The sequence below is a fragment of the Furipterus horrens genome, unplaced genomic scaffold, assembly GCF_987537825.1.
Source record: "Furipterus horrens unplaced genomic scaffold, mFurHor1.1.pri manual_scaffold_4, whole genome shotgun sequence".
NCBI lineage: Eukaryota > Metazoa > Chordata > Mammalia > Chiroptera > Furipteridae > Furipterus > Furipterus horrens.
This window is the reverse complement of record NW_028327174.1, coordinates 191,414,137-191,429,860: the sequence shown is the minus strand read 5'-3', so window position 1 is coordinate 191,429,860 and position 15,724 is coordinate 191,414,137. Positions and strand designations below refer to the sequence as shown.

Here is a 15,724-nt window from a genome sequence, read left to right as displayed (position 1 = left end):
TGATTATCAAATACATAAATAAACAAATGTTTGAGAGCACACCAACTCTAAAGACAAAATGACAAGATTCAAAACTTAGTTCCACCATAACTGGTTATGTTGCCTTGTGCTAGTTACTTTATTTCTCTGTGTGTCTATTCATTACTCTGTGAAACAATGTTAAAGGACTATCTACACAAGAGGATTATAATAAGTTAGAAAAGGAAGAGTATCCAGCCCATAATAAAATCTCCACATAGGTTAGATTTTGATGAAAAGCATGATAGTGATAATGTTGGTGACAAAAATGATCGTGAAAAAGAAGGAGGAAGAAGAAAGGGAAAGAAAAAAAAAACAGAAGAGGAGAAAGAGAAAATGACAATGTTGGTAAAAATAAACTCAACTTACTGAACTTACACAATGTTTCAGGCACTATAATCTATGGTTTCCATTGATTGCATAATTTAATCCTTAAAGAGCCCCTTGGGAAAGGAACTTTAATATCCCTATATTGGAGATGAGGAATCCATATCTTGTTTTAAGCTAAATTACATAGAAAATGACATCTAGAACAAAAATGCAGATCTGCAAGCCTCTGAAGCCTTAGCTCTTGACCTATGTATATCTCTCCTTCCACATTTAATTGGGTTCCTGTAACCATTTCCACCATGGGAGTGGGATGGCTTCCCCCATACCAACAAACAATTCTAGGAGACCAGCAGGACATCGAAGAATTCTATTCAATGTGGACACTATCTCCCCAGCGACACCATCAGATTCCACAGGTTAAAGCCTCAGTCCTACAAGACTGCCCCCAACACAGACAGGCACATACACTTCAGATGCCAGATTCAAGTTCCTGTTACCTGTGCTTCCAATTAATTGACTAGAAATCAAATGTTTCCACAACGCCTTTCTTGATTACTTTGCTAGAATGCCTCACACAGTAAGTAGCATGATCACTGGTTTGTTGTAAAAGGACGTGACACAGGGACAGCAAGATGGAAGAGATGCATAAGGAGATGGGTATATGTTGTAAAGGACCCAAACTTCCATGCCCTCACCAGGTGAGTCACTCTCTCCACAATTTCATGTGTTCACCAGCCTGAAAGCTCCCCAAACCCTGTCCTCTTGGGTTTTATGGCAGCTTCAGTACATAGTTGTGATTGATTAAATCATTGACCATTGATCCAGCCTGAAACCCTTCTTATCTTCCCAGAGGTGGGAATGGGCTGGGGGTGGGACTGCAAGTTCTCACGCTCCAATCACATGGTTGGTTCCATTGGCTGCCAGCCCCCATCCTTAGCTGCTTTCCAAGTCACGTAAAATAACAAGACACAGTGTTCAACACTTAGGAAATTCCAAGAGTTCCAGGAGCTAGCATCTAGGGACTGTGGATGAAAGCCAGATATATATGAAAATTGTTTATATACAAGTCATCTGAATGACAAAATACATATTTCTTATAAATCACAACATTGCACACATCTAAGTGTATTCCTCAAGATCTACCTACTTTCTGTTTAAAATGTGACATGCATAGATTTTTACCTTCAGGAGACTTGTGCTTCACCTGTTTAAACACATTTCAAATATGCCCAGTTTCATATTTTGCCAGTTTCAAATATTGCTCTGGATTCCAAAATCATCCTTGTCTCATTTTCATTTAGTCTCCAGACCATAATCAGCTGTCAGAAGAAATCAATTGGAGAGACTGATTTCCATTGAAGTGTTCACAATGAAACCTGTTTAATTGCTGTTAATTCTCTGTTCAGTTATAAGCTCTTGTAAGTTTGGATTCTGGAACTTCCAGCTTGTTGGCATAGGAAAGGTGCCAACCTAATGGCATGAAACATAAATTTGATTGCTTTGTAATAAAAAGAATATTGATTGCTGAGAATGAAAAATAGTTGTAGCTTCCCTACTCTGAGGTCTCCCAACTCCTGCCTTATACCTGGTGAGGGAAGGATGTTCACTAGCAGTAACAGCAGTAGTGGTAGTAGTAGTAGTAGTAGTAGTAGCAGCAGCAGCAGCAGCAGCAGCAGCACTAGTAGTAGTAGGAGTAGTAGTAGGAGGAGTAGTAGTAGCAGCAGCAGCAGCAGCAGTAGTAGTAGGAGTAGGAGTAGTAGTAGTAGTAGCAGCAGCAGCAGCAGCAGCAGTAGTAGTAGGAGGAGGAGGAGGAGTAGGAGGAGTAATATTGACTTCTTAGATGCCAGGAAGTGTGCTAAGCGTGTTATACCACAACCTAATTACCCCTCACAACAATTCCATCAGAAAATAATATACTAACACTATTTTACAGATAGGAACATGGGAGCTAATCACTTGCCCTAGGTCACATTACTATTGAATCAATGGGTCTGCTCACATATTATATTTTGTCAAATTATGCAGTTTTTTTCTTAATCAACATGCACGATCCTCTCAGAAGTCAATGCATATAGAACATCAGAGCTCATCTGAGGAATAGACAACTCATCCCATATTATAAATATTATAAATGGGACAATTCAGATCCAACAAGGGTGAGTGTTTTTCCATCAGTATACTGTTCGTTTTATGCTATAGCATAACATATCCACAGTATACACCAAAATGTCTATCCTTTGATTAAGGACCCCATCATAAACTGTTACCCCCGTAGGCACGCCCAAATCACTGACCAAATCTGTTCAAGAGTGTGCTGGCAAATATTTAACCCCTGGCTCTCTGGGTTGGAGGTAGGGTGGAGTGAGCCCTGATTTCTCATGTCTGCCCATTTCCATGCTGTAAATAATCCTGCCATGGTTGATTTCAAGCAACTGATGTGACACCGTCTGAACACAGAGTTGCAAAGAGGTGCTAACAATAGCGTGGTGCAAGTTGGTAGAAGCAGCATATGCTTCCCTCCTCCCCCACATTCACCATGTACCTATATTGTTATAAAATAAGAATCCTCTAATGTTGGTTAAACTTACAAAATACCCAAAGCCCTCACTGAAATGACATCACTGTGAAATATACTTTAGAAAAAGCACTTGTACCACATGTTTCCAATTTCCTAGATGCTGTGTTTTTTTTAATCTCGGTATGAAAACTTGTATTTATATTTGCCATGAACTGAATGTTTGTGTCCCCCTAAAATTCGTATATTGAAGCCCTAACTCCTATTGTGGCTGTGTTTGGAGATAGGACCTCCACGAAAGTAATTAAGGTTTAATGAGGTTATAAAGATGGAACCTTGACCTAATAGGATTAGTGTCCTTATAAGCAAGGACACCAGAGAGAGCTCTCTCTGTCTATGTCTAATGCTCCAAAGATGTCAAGTCAGACCATAGCCAGGAAAAAAGCTCTTGCCAGAAACAGAATTTAGCAGCCTCTTGATCATGGACTTCTAGCCTCCAGAACTGTGAGAAAATAAATGTCTGTTGTTTAAGCCACCCGGTCTGTGGTATTTTGTTATAGCAGCCCTAGAAGACAAATACAGCATCTGACAGTATTGCTAAGTGATGTTAAACTAATCTTTTGTTTCTTCTGAGACACATATCAAAGAAAGAAATGAACAAAGATATTTATAAGGTGCTTTCTGATTTAACTACCACGATTTTATGTTTTTAGGGTTGCCACTTGCCTTTTCTAGTGACAGTCTTTTTAAGGAGTGTTGGGCATCTAAAATAAACACCCTAAGCCAGGGGTCTTCAACCTCCTTGAATGTAGTGCGCTTGAATCATCCCGAAACCATCCCCTCAACTCTGGTCCATGGAAAAATCGTCTTCTATACAACTGCTGCCTGGTGCCAAAAAAGTTGGGGACTGCTGCTCTAAGCTCTCTTGAGTCCTAATCATGACACAGTAGAGTAATCATATTTAATTTATGGTATATAGTAAAACAGTTATAATAGTAAAAATAAGTTCTTTGGGGGAATCATAACTCTTGGTCTCTGATAAGGAGACTGGAGTTGTGATTTCCCATCACTGGTTGTGGACCTGTATCAGTGCAGGTGCATTGGAACGACCTGGGATAATTTATTAAAATGCAAATTCTGTGGTAAACTACAAGACTGTAAACCTAGGAAGTATATAAGGCCATTTTTCATTATCAGTGGGAAACAGCTATAAAATAGCAATAAGCATAAAGTTGGGGAATAGTAAGTAAAAGTAGATAATGGATGGCAAGTTAGGAGAGCTATGTTAGTTTGAGTTCACAGCCAAGTAGTTCATGACCTTGAATAAGCCATTTCCTTTCTCTGGGTCTCAACTTCCCCATTTGTACAATCAATGAGCTGGGTTAGATGGTCTTTAATCTACCATTTTCCCCTTAGTACTTTAACTACCTACTGATTAATATAAGGATATTAGATACTTCTTAAATGTCAAGATGAAAAATAGTTTAACAGGGCATGGATTAGTGGAGATGTTTTAAGCACAGCAAATAATAGCATATTGACAACGCTGTTCCCCAGATAATCTTAGATCTGGCCCAGGCTTAACATCCACTAACCTTTCTGTTCAAAAGGAATATTTGGTCTCATACGTTATCACTGCTCTGAGTCCTATAACAAGGTACTTACCCTCTTGTTTGCATGAATAAAAAGTCAATTGAGAAATCAAGAAAAGAGGTGACTTTCAATGTGTAATCTGGCACTCCAAAGAACTCCTCTTATGATGAAAGCCATTTAAAATGTTTTCTAGATGTTTTTGGTGTTATATATAATTCTCAAGGGTTTCCAGAATGTTACCTGATGTCTCTTTATAAGCAGGAACCAGGACAGTGACTGGCACATACTAGATAGTCAGTGGAGTTTTGTAAGTGCCACGAATCAATCTTTCTTGGTTGTTAATTTTAGCACTCCAGAGAACTATATAATACCTGGAATCATACAAAGAGGCACGGGAAGAACAGAAGTATCCATAGAATCTCTCAAGTTTCTTACTGTAAAACTCAAATAAGGAGATAATATTTTGCAAACCATAAAGCCCTGGGTAAATAAACTTTGTGGTGTGGTTATATATGTTTTCCTCTGAGAATGTTCTCATTTTCTTCTTTATCTTACTGTATTACCTTTGTTGGACAATGATCAGAATTTAGTACCTAAAAAGAGCTTGTAGCACTGATTGCAATGCAGAACAACTGAACATTAGAATCTCACCACTCCCCAAAATGAAAATTAAACAAATTTCTATCAAGGTGCAACGGTTTAGAATAGCTGAACTCTAAAGACATAAATCCAAATGTGAATTTCACCCAAGCAATGCTGGGAGCAGAATCAAAGCACCATAAACAGAGAGCATGAAGACTTTACCTCAGATGGTCTTTTATTCAGGGTTGACAGGCGATATACACTTGGGTGTATGTGTGCACTTGAGCGTGGCCGCCTGTGTATGTGGATTTAAATTTTCCAACTCCATACATTGTTTCTCTAGGTCATTGAAATAAAGAAGCTTTTCACAGAGAAAGAAAATTCACTTCTGAGAAGTTAATTCAGAATTAAGATTTCCGTCTTTATAATTACTTCCCAGGCATCAAAACCAGTTGCTTTCATAGAAGGCCATCCACTGATGATTTCTATAAGTCAGCGAAAAATAGATTTTGACAATGTTGAGTAAAGAGCATGTCTTGCATTTGTGTGGTGAGGTGTTTGACCGCAGAGGTCATCCTAGATCATTAATTCATGCACTAAATGAAGAAAATACTAAGGTAAGCAATTTTCTTCAAATCCATTCCCAAGGAGGTAAGGACTCCTTAAACTTTAGTACGTCTTTGAGTCTCTTTACTCCTACCCAGTATTGTGACTGGTGTGATTTCCCCAAGGTTTCATTCCCTTCCTTGAAACCATCAGGAGCCTATGGGATAAGGAGACACACAGGAGTCAAAAGCCTGGCCATTTCTGTCCTAGGACTGGGTGAATGGAGGCAAGACCAAGTCTTTTCTGAATGTGCTTTGTTATCTGGAAACTCAGCGTGGATTAGGTTAGAAGTTATAAATATCAGTATGTCAAAATGACCTTAGATTCCCTTTATCCTTTGGGAAAAATACAATTAACTAACTAAATAAATAAATAAGAACAGTAAGAAGTAAATGTGTTTCCCAACATAAAATGCTCACAAGTGGTGGAAGCTGGTACATATTTAGTTACTGAGCACCAAGAAAAAAGCTGGTTTGTCACACACTAGGGAATGTTAGCAAGGGTAGCAAATATATCATAATCCTTTCAAACACAAGAAAGAAATTTAAATGCAAACCTAGGTTGAGGAGGCCTAATTTTGCTTTCTCCAGCTTTATTAATAAGGCATTGACTCATCTTTTAATTGCCAGGTCTTTTGCTCTCTTGGGAAAATAATGGTGCACCTTATAATCACAGTGCCTTCGATCTAATAAGTACAGCTGTTGACTATTTGTGGGGGCAGCATGCGAAAAGTGTTGCCAATGGGTAGAGAAAAGGCTGAAGCAGGTGGGGGTGGAGGAAAAACAACAGAATTGCCTTTGAAGTGTTAAAATATGGAATGCACTAAATGCAGTATGATAGCTTGGATGGGATCCTGGAACATAAAAGGAACAGCAGTGGGAAACCTAGTGTAGTCATAATCAACTTGATAGTTTATTTACCAGCAAATATACCTATCCATTTCTTAGTTTTGTCAAATATACCATTGTTATGTAAGATGTTAAGATTAGAGGCAGCTGAGGTAAAGAATATATAGGAACTTCATACACTATGCAACGTTTTTGTAAATATAAAATTCTTTTAAAAATAAGTTGACTTAAAAATATAGATTTCATGTTCTTATATCGAAATGGACAGAGTCTAAGAACCTATCTGTGAAAAAAAAATTATGTACTTACAATTGTGCAGCCAGAGATAAAGCTCATAAAGCTAGAAGCACCTTCCTGCTCTAAAAGATGCTATTATTTCACAAGCCACACACATGAGAGTGTCTGGATTGCCTATGCCAGTGAATGTCAGCATTAACTTTGCATTAGAATCATCAGAGCAGAATTTTCAAACTTCAGAATTTATGACTTGCTAAATATATTAATCAGAATCCCAGGGGATGAGACCCTGATCTATATATTTTTTAAAGTATCTATAGGTAATTCTGATGTACAACCAGAATTGAAAATTGCTAAAATACAGGTCAGTTCGGGAGTAAAAAATAAAGGCAATCAACTACTATAGTAATTGCAATATGCATGAGTTTAAGTATATCAGCAGCTGCAAAAAAAATTACATGAAGTGTTACACATTAATATTTTCTAAATTTCACAGATTGTGTAGGATTCTGTGGAAACATTTTCATCTACTATCTACATACGTGGCCCAAATTTGGAATGCCAGCATCTCTTTCATCATTCTCAACAGTATTTCTAAAATTTGTTAAGGGGAGTGGTGGTAAGGAATTTTGTGGTGAACTATGCTACTACCAGCATCTTCACTGACAAGTTTTGACCCTCACTCTTAGCCCCTGCCTCTTCAAGGTCACTATCAGAAATCCTGGATAGGTAATCCCACTTGCTACAGGGAGGGTTCAGTCTTTTTCCTATAATTTAGGTCAATGAAAATAATAAAACTCTATTTCCCTTACTTTCATATACTGACTTTTCTCAAGTTTGTGAATAAAATTTTCACTACTTATGTCTGCCTCTGTTCCTTCATGGGTGCTGATGCCTTCATGTATGCCAATGGCTGTGTTTTTTTTTTTTTTAATCGATCACATGAAAAAAAATCCCACCTATTTAATAAATTTTGTTAAAATCTTAGTTTGCCTAGAAAGCACCTTTTGGCATCATTCTTCCACTTTTTCAAGCTCCAGTATTATAGTTGGTTCTGTACAATTAAGCAATTAATTCCATTTTGACATATTACTGTTCTCTGTCCTTTCACATATGCTAGGAGGCAGCTGGATACAGTGCAGAGAAGAAAATCATTGTAGTCATTTAGAACCAGGAAGAATGCAATCTCTACCTAAGCCTTAGCTTTTCCTCTGGATAATTCGGGATATTAACATTTATTTTACAACGCTATTGCTTAAATAGTGAAGCATAGTAAAAATGCCTAATATATTATTGGTAGATACTCAGTACTTGTCAATTTTCTCTTTATTTCTTTTCCCATTTATATTTCTGCACTCAGTGATTCTTAAGTGCTAAATTTATAATAGTATCTAGTATCAGCAGAGAACTTTACAGTTCATAAACTCGAAAAGCAATCTGGTGAAATATGTTTCCAAATTCCATTTCATAAATGAAAGAGGTGATGAGATCCTAAAAGGTTAAGTGCATTTTACAAACCACAACATTTATGGGAAAGTGTTAACAATGCCTGGCCCTTGTTGCTCCAATGCCGGGACTCCCTCCATGATGCGAGATCAAATACTTTGTAAGTTAAGTAATTCATAGAGAAGTAATAAAGGATTACCTTCTATGTATCATGCTCTCAGCTAAGAATAGAATACAGTAATGAATGAGATAGACTTCATCTGTATCTTCTTGGAATTTAGAGACTAGAAACCGAGACAATGACTAGGCAAGGTTGGAGAAAATGGACCCAGTTATGTTGTGGACAAAAAACGGGGGGGTGGGGAGGCTCTACGGAAAATAACCTCTCAGGTTGATTTGATCTCATACCTACATGGGCAGGTCATGATGGGTAGTCATGCCCCAGGCATTTAACTTCTTTACTAAAAGAGTTATCTTCATCTTAAGCAAGCCCTGTCCATTGTTTCTGTGCATCCCGGTTAACACACCTTCCAAATAAGGGAAACTTCCTCCACCGAGCACATCATCTTGTAATGACTGTAATCCAATCCCCACCTTGCTTTCTCTCACCTTCATATGATGGTCCTTAAATTCCCTCCTTCATTCAAAATCTATAAAAGAAGCTACGAACTACCATTCTAGGAAGCATTTTTCTCAGTCTGTTGAGATCTTGCTTCCAGGATTAGCCACCATTTTGGCTCCAATAAATTTGTATTAAAATTTTCTACAGGTGTGGACATTCTTACGTCAGTAATGTTGATACTAAACTCTTTTCTGCTAAGTCCAGTACTATGAAGCATTACTCTAGAAGCGATGAGTTAACTGGAGCCAGCAGCATTTCTGACATCTGTGGCCCTTATGATCAGTAATGCTCACTGACCGGTCTGGTGGCAGGAGCGGAATGAACTCACCACTATGTCCGTCAAACCTTCCACTGTATCCTCATTAGCACATTTCAGAAACTTCCAGAAGCTAAGCACTATAACAGATTGCTACAGTTATTAGAAATGATAATCATTAGCTGTATCCTCTTCACAAGAGAGGAATTCTTGGATGTATACTTAGAAAGAACTTCTTCTCTCACGTAGTCTTACTTCCCCCTTGGGCCAAGTTCATCCTGACCTAGAAATGTCAGCACTTGTGTTTGGTGTCTTGTCATAAAATACCTCTAAGGGACCCACAGTGATGGGGATCACCAACGGCCTGTCTCCAGCATGGTAGAATTAGGCTGCTGCTTGTGTGTTGTGTTGAAGAGATATTCAGATGAAGGTATGAATCTGTTGCACCTCTACCCTATGTGTGTCCCAAAGTTGGAACATTTGTTCTCCCACTGAGGGCCGTGACTGATGAGAAGATGCAGAATTTTCTTTTCACCACTCTGCTGGCCCAAGGGTCATTACCGCTAACATAGAACTCTCTAGATACCTGTATTTAGGCACTTACTACTTCTCCCTCCCACCTGTTTTCTCCAGTTTCCACCAGCTCATAGATATGTAGGCTTTGGGGGTGAAGTGTTCGTGGAAATATTCCCTACATTAAAAACAAACAAACAAACAAAAACAAAAACAAAAAAAAGCAAAAAAACTGACCCCTTAGCCAAGATTTGTCTCCTCTATAATCTAGCTTTTCTTTTTCTTCTCTGAATCAGGAGGGTCCCTCAGAGTACCTAGTCTCCCATGTTGTTGCAAAGAAGAAAATAGCCTGTATGAAGATTGAAACAATCTAGTTTCCATGTTGCTGCTTAATAGATAATCTTGGATAAATTACTTGATCTTTTAGGGTCTCAGTAACTCCGAGAAGAAAAGTATAGGTTTTAATTAGTGTCTCATCTTTCTGAGATTTTTTAACTAATAGTAAAATGGAAGCTGTGATGGTGGGAAAAGCAGCTTAGTAGTTATGTTAAGAAAATAAATTTTGATAGTTTAGAAGTTGCCTTAGGGAACAGGAGATATCCTGTAGCTCATTACCAACAATATGTTTGTGATGTTACTCTAATTAATTAAATGTCTTTAGCATGTTTTACTGTGTGTGGTTTGACTCCTTTAAGCTCTCTTCTCAGTTTGAGTTTATGTGTAGCAGCTTGTCTGTGAACTAATCCTATAATTACCATATAAAAAGGAAAATACAAATCGAGAAATGGCTAGAAATTATTATAATAATGCACCAGGCTCAATTTTCATTTTTCAAGACTCAGATTCTTAAAGGTTTGATTCCCAGTATTTTTAGACTTTAAATGTATAGTTCTATATCTGTGCACATGCATATGACTGAGTTTGTAAGTTGGCCCAGTTTGACCAAATGGTTCAAGATCTTGAGCCATTACAGAACACTGAGTGCCTTTGGTCAAATGTACCATTCAGGTGCGGATGAAAAAAAAAAAAAAAAGGCACTGTAATAAATCTAATTGCAAGTAATCTCACAGAATGCTCTGATCAAAAATTCCTAACTGGGCAGGTCATAGTGGGTAGTCACACTTCACATATATTCCCTCTCAAGTAAAAGGCTTATCTTTGTCTCAAGTAAACCCTGTGCATTGCTCTTGTGCATCTGGGTTAACACATCTTTGAAATGCCTTTTTTCCAGACCTCTCAGGGAGTCACCATCCTCAGGAGAGCACATAACCTTGTTAACTATCCTGTAATCCAGCCCCCACTTTCCTGTTTCCCACCTTCATATAATCTTCCTTAGGTTCTCTCCCCGTCATTCCAAATGAGTATCAGAAAGTGCAAAATTGTCTTTCTCGGGAGCATCTGAAACCTTGCTTCCTGGCATTGTCCTCAGTTTGGCTCAGATCAACTCAAATAAAGTTTTATAAAAGTTCTCTCCAGGTTTGGCTGCCAAAACTACTTATTAAGTAAAGGTTGTATACCCACCCATCTGAGGCAGAAAGAAAACCTAATCTAGGTTGGGGTTGGGGCATATTCCTGAAACCAATAATTCTTAATGAGAGTGGATTAAGACTAATAGGGTGGGGACATCATAAGACCCTAAGCAGCAATAAAACCTGGTTTCCCAGCTGGGATAGTGCCGTAGAGAACAGAGCCCCTGGAGATCAATGAGCATACACTTTAATCAGCACACTTGGAAACGTGACACATGAATTCGCCCTGCACAACGGGTGTGCTCAGCACCATGCTGAGATGGAGCGAAGTAACCATTTTGTATGCTACTTGGTTGGCTCTTCCCATCATCATTTCCCCATAATGCCCATCCTGCCCAGTAAAGCTCAGAGAACCAGGAGTCATCTGTGAGTGTCACAGGGATGGAGCTTGTGCCGGCTGCATTAAGGAAATTACAGAGCGGGTCATCGGGTGGCACGTATGGTACCATTCTGGTGGCCCAACCTGTACTAAAACTCCAATTGGGATAAATGTTGACTAACTAAGATGATTTGTTTTTCTAACTCATTTCTTACTTTGACCTCTAAACCTGCATCTGCAACAGTCTCCTGGGACCTCACATGCAACACAAACAAAATTGAACTAGTAATATTCTGTGCTACACTTGGTTCTTTGCTCCTACATCTCTGGGATGGTAAGTGACAGTCCCACTCACCCTCTTTTGACTCTAAAGTCCACCCTTTACTGTGTAAACTTCAGGAGGAGAGGGACTCCAGCTGCTTTACTCATTGTCTTTCTTAGGATCTAGGGAAATACTTGGGAAATGAATAAACAATCGGGATGCAAAGTATATTTAATGGACTATAAATGCCAGCTCCATGCAATATGCAATTTCATTAAGAAAAGTAAGTAGAACCAGAAAAGACAAACATCTAGGTTTTGTCTGATAGAAATTACTCAGACCAAAGAAGAAATAAGCCTCCTCTGGCCACATATTAGTTCCCTATTGTTATTGTAACAATTTACCACAGACTTTATGGTCTAAAACAACATCTATTCGTTATCTTGTAGTTCTGGAGGTCAGACGTCTGCAAGGAGTTTCAGTGGGTTCAGAGCAAACTGTTGACAGAACTACATTCCTGCCTGGATGCTCTAGGAGAGAATCCACTTTCTTGCTTTCCTGCTTCTAGAAGCTGCCTGCAACCTTGGCTGTGGTCTTCTTCCTTCATCAAAGCCTGCAGAGGCCCTTCAAGTATTTGTCATGCAGCCTTCTCTATGGTTGGACCCTCTGACTCTTCCCATTGAAGGACCCTTGTGATCAGATTGGGTGCATCTGCATAATGTAGGATAATCTTTTTACTTTAGGGTCAGCTGATTAGTAACTTTGATTTTAACTGTCAATGTAATTTTTCCTCAAAATGCATCATAACACATTCACACACTCTGAAGATTACCATAGGGTTGCAACGCCATTATTCTGACTACCCCAGCAGATTAGACTGATAACCACAAATCTCCATCTGTCACATGAGAAGAAAGTACCCTGGTCATAGGAAAGGTTGATGAAATCTGTGTCCTCCAAAAACCCTCTTCCCATCTTGGCATGTTGAAGTAAAACCCATTCTTCATGGGTTACATTAAATGACACTTCCCCCAGGAGTCTTTCCATGATTGTCTTTGAGGGCATCTGAGTCTTCTTCCCTAAATTTACATGAAATTGTATTTATTTATAATGAATCACTTTAAATCTTTTTATAATGAATAGATATGCTTGCATGATGTGGTTTTTCTCTTTGAAAAAGCTTAAGGGCAAAATTCACTTCTGAACCAGCTTTCATATGCCATTTTCTCAATACCTGCATGACTCTGGGAAAACATGCTACTGTCTGGGGTCTCGGTTTTCCCATATATTTATTAAATTATCTCATAATGCTTATTAAGCACAAGCTAATTCCTGGCACATGGGGGCTGCTCCATGAATATTTTTTATCTTTCCCACATATATGCACAATAAATTTGCACATGTTTGTGTGAGGGACTATTCTGGGACAAAGAGTTGGAACCTATATATTTTTCTTGGATGACTGTGAGCCCTGCGAATACAGGGACTCTGTCTTTCACATTCATGGCCATCTTCCTAGTTCCAAATTGCCTCTCAACAATAAATGCTTGCTGAACTAATGAATAATTCTCAGTGAAATGGATAGGGATGTTTCTCTGTCTTCCAGTGGGATATTCTCCTAACTATATATCTTGTCACAAGTTCTCCTGGTTCATCTGGTTCAGTCCATATTCCTAAACCATTCACCCACTAATACAAATTAGCCACTGACAAAGTTAAAAATCTTTGCATAGCTAAAGCTTTAAACTCCTAAAGACTGTTTTCCTCCTCCTTCCATCAGCCCTCCCTGCAGACATCCACTTTTCTCCCTTTATGGGAGTATGAAGACAAAAAGAAGTGTAATTCCTAAAATGAATAATTGATATTTCCTCAGAGCAACCTACCCTATTCCACTTGTTCTCTTAATTTACTCAGTTTATACCAACTGATGACAGAAGCCCATTGTTTTGCTGAAACATTAACTTCAGAAAGTCATTCCGCTCCCATCTGCAGCACTAAAATTAATGATTCCCTCTGCAACATCTGTTTAATTAACTATCGGCACCATAGAAGAGGCATCCAAATACCCTAGTGACTAAATCAGGCTCAAATTAGGGAACTATGATGTTAAATTGTATCAGGGAGAAGCTGAGTTTATCCTTCCGAGCACTAGCATTCATTAGCTAGCAGCCAACCTATGCATCTTCATAATGAAGTAGTGTCAGCATGCTTGGCTGTCAAGTTCTCATTTAAGGGCTACACAGGTCCCTCCGGTCATGATCTCTGGGGGGAGCCAGGAAGAGGGACTTAAAGAACCCAGAGGTAGCGTATCATCCCATCGTTTTTGTTGCTGGGAAGAGCAACAGGGCTTCAACTGAGCATTTGCAGTGTGAAGGATTCTGGGAAACAATAGTAGTGGGGAGAAAGTGACATTAGTGAGTCATTTCTATTGGCAATGCTCCACCTTCCCTGAATCCTTTTAGTTATATTTTCTTTCTTTCTTTTTTTCTTTTTTCTTTTTTTTGCATTGATCTACATAAACAGGAAACTTGTCTTCTCTTTTCAGATGCACTGGGAAATCTCCTTACTTCAAAAATTTGAGACCATTTAGTAAAGATTGGTAAAGAACTTTCTGTGTTCAAAGCATCATACTAGGCACCAGAGAAAGGAAAATTAGACACAAATCCTACTCACCCACAGTTTATATCAGATAGCATCCATTGTAAACATTTATAGAAACCTGTGTATTCTCATTGATGTACATACAAATAAAATCAACTAGAACTGGGCTGGTTTTTGGAATGAGAGTGAACTGAATATAATCCTTATTCTCAAACAGTTTATGATATAGTCTGTGTACCCACACACATAAACTAGAGTACCAATTCAAACACAAAGAATAATGCAAGCAAAAATATTAAGAGAAATAGGAACCATTACAGGTGTTCAGAAGGGGGGGATATCCTGTTTAATTTGGGGGGTGGTAAAAAGGATGAATTCAAAGAGTACATGTCACATTAGCTGTTTTTTAAAAAATTTGTTTGGTTTGGTTTTTGTTTTTGTTTTAAGAATGGTAGGATCTGCATGTGCAGTTCTATGGAGAAAGGGGAATTTAGAGGCAGAGTAAGAGGGAAAACTAGGGTGAGTCATCCAGTTTTGTGGATGTAAAGATGCTTGCAGAAAACAGCCTTAACATTCCATACCTCTTCTAGTCTCTGGCACAAAGTTGGTCTGAAATAAGCAACTGGGAAATATATATAGAAAGAGACCTTTATACATCTGTTAAGTGCCTGCTTTCTCTATTTTTGGAGTTTGCCACCCTGTACCAATGTGAGCACCCAGCTTGCCTACCTAAGCCTGACATTTTGAATAATCTGTTTGATCAATTTTCTGTCTCCAACCATAGTTGCTATGCTTCATTTTGGCTCCATACCAGACTTTAACCTTCATGCTTAGCTAGTTCGATTCCGACACCCAATCTCAGGTCCTGTCTGACTTAACTTCATATGTAAATCTCTGTTTAGTTACAGCAATCAGATGTAGATGCAACTATCTCCATGTCTGACCAACACATCACACTATGATAAACACTACTTCTGTGCTCGCTTCGGCAGCACATATACTAAAATTGGAACGATACAGAGAAGATTAGCATGGCCCCTGCGCAAGGATGACACGCAAATTCGTGAAGCGTTCCATACTTTTAAGCTCAATATACTTGACATCCTTAAAATCAACTATGACAACCTTCAAGGAAGTTACCAACAGCTCCAAGAAAATTACAGGGAACTTGCAGAGAACTACACCAGCATAAAAAAAGACATAGAAATTGTTAACAAGAACCAGGAAGAACTTAAGAATACAATCTCTGAACTGAAAAACACAGTAGAATCAGTCAAAAGCAGACTAAACGAAGCAGAGGATCGGATTAGTGTGTTAGAAGATAATGTAGAGAAAAACTCCCAGACAATACAGCAAAATGAAAAACGATTGAAAAAATATGAACAAGATGTAAGGGAATTACAGGATAGCATGAGAAAAAATAATTTAAGGATCATCGGAATACGAG

General features: G+C 38.5%; 1 non-coding gene across 1 annotated transcript; it reads left to right on the top strand.

Annotated features, from left to right (window-relative positions):
* Positions 1 to 15,253: 15,253 nt before the first annotated feature.
* Positions 15,254 to 15,360, top strand: LOC150013613 (U6 spliceosomal RNA). Its single transcript, XR_016510850.1, has one exon. It is a non-coding gene; the product is annotated as a U6 spliceosomal RNA (small nuclear RNA).
* The last annotated feature ends 364 nt before the right edge of the window (positions 15,361 to 15,724 follow it).